Raw genomic sequence first — 4825 nt, 5'->3', positions numbered from 1 at the left:
GGAGTAAATTGCGTAAGCAACGAAAACTCACCCGAGTCTTGTACCTAATTAGGCCCTTGGAGTATAAATCCAATTTCAAATAAACAAATACCAACAAGCTCGATAAATTACTTCAACCACCAAACACATTTAAACATGTCTCAGTTTTCGACCGTAGCCGGCCAGTACAAGTTCCCTACACCTACTGGGGTTACTCATAGTGGGAACCTTAACTTGATTTCAGTTTACATTGGGTTAAACCATAACCGTGACTCATGATTAACACACAGTAAAACATTACATCATTAACATAGGGGTTAACCCACACCCCCACTATCAACAGTCACTGCCAACTGACGGCTCATCCAACAACACCGTCTTTCTCTTCTCGGATCTCGAGCCACCTGCTGGGTTAGTGGAAAAAATATAGGGGTGAGTCCCGGAGACTCAGTAAGGCTAATATGAGTTATAGTAAATTAAAATGCATGACAATTATAGAATAATGTGAAGTATATCATGCATGCAGGCATGTCCACCTCACCCTAATCTGGATTTTGGTGGCCCCATTGATTTCATTGAAGACCCCATCTCGAGACTCACACGGCCCAAATCTACAGGCTCATGCCTAGACACTTCTCCCATAGTCTAATACAAGCTATGCTAGAATAAATTTACTCGCAAATCATAATAAACCTTATTGCGCATTAATCACTTGTTTCACGTTGGTTCCATGTCCTAATTTCCTAAACAATTGTAAAAAAAAAAATTAATTAAACACGCAGTTAATTTTAATTATCGTCGTTACATTGCTAATTAATTTAACTAAATATGTCATTAATTTATAATTAACACTATTAAATAAATTTAAAATATTTTTATACCTCACATATACACACAAGCAAAATTTTAGCGTGTTAAGAATTTTGCGTTAACAGAGGTGAAACATCGCTATTTATAGGCACCAGAAGGAGGAAGGTCGGCCGAGGGGTGAAGTTTTGGGCTACAAGAACCCCCTAGGCGTTGCCACGTGGTAGCAAGGGAAGTGGGAAGAGTGGCTGGGTGAGGGGCACGGCCAAGCCACGTGGCACGGCCTGGGCTCGCATGAAGCACGCGGTTGGCGCGCATGGGCGCCAAATGGCGCTCCGAAATGGCGCCGTTTAGCGCCTGGGATTGGCTGAAATTAATTCCAACAAAAAAAATTTCCCTTTCCCCCGGGCGGAATCGATCTCAGGCCTGCTCGGTGGGCCTCCTCGCGCATGACCTCTGCGCTGCCACTTGCCTTCACTTATTATTCTTCTTCCATTCATTTTAAAGTGATCCAATGCCGAAAATCGCACTTAGCTCCCCAAACTTCCAAAATGCACCTGCACACCCCCACACCTTATTTTCCTTATTTCACCTATACCCAAAAATTTTCAAAAACTCATTAATTTGGTTTATTCTTTTTTTTTTTCACTATTTCCTTAAATCTCCCCATAACTTTAATTCTTTAATAAATCACAAACAATTTATTCTAACCTCACAATTAATCAATAATCATACACAAACTACCATAAACCCAATAATTAATTATTTTTCAAAATTTAAGGTGTTACACGTAATGGGCTAGGAAACAGGTCTTTAGCTCTCCCCAGCTATTAATGGAACGATGGGGAAGGCAAGAGTACCAAGTCCGAGCATGACCTCCCAAAGTAGCCGAAAATGCCCGACACTACATCGCGTCTGACCTCGATTGCACCAGCATGTGAGAAGAGAAAAGCTCTACATGATCATAAGAGTCTATGTTTCCATCATAGAGTTTGATAGATGGGATACAAAACCTTTCCGGAGGAACCTCTACCATAATGCTCTTACTTAGGGGTTGGTTAAAATTGAAGTGGGGAAGAAATAGATCCTGTAGCCTCAAATGGGTGAATTTCCTGGCGAGACTGACGGGGCTCTCGAATAGGAGGAGGTGACTAGTGCCCCTCCCGCTGAGAGGGCACATGCGGATGACGTTGTTCATTCTAGTGTAGATAGCCAGTCAATAACTTAGTTAACTATTGGACCTAATTTTCCAGCGTGGTGAGTCGGTCCTCTGGCATTAGATTAGCCGAAGGCGGTAGATTCTCCCATTGTGTCGGGGCCTCTAGATTGGCACCAGCTTGGCTATGAGTCACGTCTCTTTGGAGAGCCATGCAGTTAGTCATGGCAAGGAGCGAAAGTCATTGACACTTGTGGAAAAACCAAGGTTTGAGATGAGGAGTGGAAGTTCGAAGCGCAAGGCAAGGAAAGAAAAGGCTGGCGAGTATGGACGCCGGCCCCATGGTAGGCGCTAAATGATGATGGTTTTTGGGATCGACCACCACATGCCACCTCAGCAAATGGACCTCGGGAATAGTACCTCAGACTTGGCGATGTCAGACCTAAGGGATAGAACCTGCAAGACAATGGAGTGACGGGAGTAGGGTCCCCCGGGGTAGACTCTGATACTCAAATTAGTAGAGTAAATACAGGTAGTAATAAATGTAAGAGCGGAAGAGTTTGGTCATACCTGGTGAAGACCCCTGCTTTTTATAGGTAGGTTCGTTATAGGGTACCCCAGATAAACTCGAGATGGGCAGGCACAACTCCCGATAAGGGGTCCAGCTCGAATTTTTTGGATTCCACTCCGAATTGTTGACTTACCACATGTTCGTCTCTCAAACAATCCATGTAGCAGGTGAGACTACTAGCACGTAGGGATATTCTTATAATTTTAGATGGTGCCACATCAATTATTGTTAATAATTTAATAATAAACTTCCTCTTATGATTTGTGTGGCCATATTTCGTTTTCATCTTCCCAAGTACGTTCAGCCTCCAACTTAATAGAGTATATGCAATGTACTCCTATTTTTATAGGCTCGTTCTTCAAATGGACATTTAGAGGCTCTTTGGTCCAGGAAAATATTTTTTTATTTTTTACTTCTAATTTTTGTTTTTTTATAAAACTTTAAAAAACATTTTCAAATCTTAACTTCTAATTCAGAAAATTATAAACATATGTTCAGAAAAAAAGAGAGAAGTTTTAATTTTTTTTATTTAACTTAGTGCTAAAAAATGAGGTAAAAGATGATTTATAGAAAAATTTTGAAAAATTGCATTTCTCAAATCTCCATTTTTCATGTGGAAAAGTTTTGCATTTGAATTTTGTGAAAAAAATGGGGTTAAAGGTGTGCAATTGTCCATTTGAGATGTTTGGGAGATGTTTTCTAAATCAAACCACATTGTGAGTGCTTGATACTATATGAGTTATAACTTAGCAGTTTAAACAATTTATATGATTTAAGTGAGAAACATAACATAATGGTAATTAAATATAAAGATGTAAGACAATTAATTATCAATGTATATAAAAAAATAAAAACAATTAAAAATTACTCAATTATGTGTAAGAGACTGTTAATTTACAAATATACTTTAATTTGTAAAAATTATCAATAATAGAATTTGAAAAAAATAATATACATATATAACATTATACCAAAAATAGTAATAACTAAGAGTAAGCATTCAGTTGATTCGCTAATTGCTCAAAATGAATAGGCCAGCATTGTGTTAAAAATCAAACCGAACCAACCGAATAGATATTCAAACAGAACAAATCCAAAAAAAAAACCAAGCTAACTAAAAAAATTGAAAAAATAACAGATATATATGTAATATATATTATTTGAAGGTAGCAACAGAGGTAGAGGCGAATGGCAATGGAGGCTTCAACGACAGCTACAACAACGTTGAACGACGGGGAACGACAAAAGGCGATAAGAGAGGAGAAGTCGTAAGCAAGAACAAGAAGACCCAAAGAGAGAGAAGGAGATGGAGGCAACGACAGCAACTATAACGGCAACGAGCGACAAACAACTAATGATAGGAGAAAAAAAGCAGCAAGCATTGAAAAAACCCAGAGAGAAAGAGAGAGAAGCAGAAAGGGTTTTATGAAAGGTGTAGACACTATCTCATTGGTAACTATTGCGCAATAACAAGTGTTTGCCACATCACCAAAAAAAAATTCCAAAAATTAGGAATCACGTTGCAAAAAAATAAAGTTTAGTAATCATAATAGAAAAAGGCACCAAGGTTTTATGATCTTTTGGTTTGATTTGCCCGCCAAAATTGTAGATTACCTAAAACAGAAAAAATTCCATAGCAACTGCAACTGCGGATAGCACACAACGAATAATTGAACAGAGTGATGAAACTTCAAAAGAAGAAACCAAATTGGTGTCATAACCACAAATCGAACAAACTACTTGCATGACATTATGTATCATCCACCTACATCTGAAAAAATGTACTTTACCCAGAACCAACTGATCATGAAGCCAAAAAGATGGAATTGGTAGAGGCAAGCAAGTGGTGGGTGCTGCGATAGTAGTAAAACCACCAGAAGGAAACAAGCCTCCAATTGCAGAAAAGCCATGAACAGAGCACAACAAAGCTGTATAAGGAAACAAACTTAAACAGAGATCCACTCACAGATGGCTCATTCTTTTCAGCAATCAAAAATCAAATGCTAGAGGCCAGGTAACTTTTTTGTAAGTTCCCACTTCCCAGTAAAATAATTCTAATCCAGGCATTTATATACCACGAGCGCCGACCATGAAAATATTTCAATGTTAGTTAGTTCTCTCAGCAGAATCATAGAATTGACTAGATTGAATTTTGCGCAGCCATGGTATGCTTATTGAGAGACCTCGATAGTTAAATAAAAGGTTGTATGGAAAAAATGGCGCAAGAAGTAATGGGTGTAATGGCACTTGATTTCATCAAACTTGTGGGAAGCAACTGGGACAGTAGAATCAAGAACAATAAGAATGGTGAA

This window comes from Diospyros lotus, chromosome 11 (genome assembly GCF_014633365.1).
Source record: "Diospyros lotus cultivar Yz01 chromosome 11, ASM1463336v1, whole genome shotgun sequence".
In the NCBI taxonomy this organism is placed as follows: domain Eukaryota; kingdom Viridiplantae; phylum Streptophyta; class Magnoliopsida; order Ericales; family Ebenaceae; genus Diospyros; species Diospyros lotus.
This window is presented reverse-complemented; position numbering follows the sequence as displayed.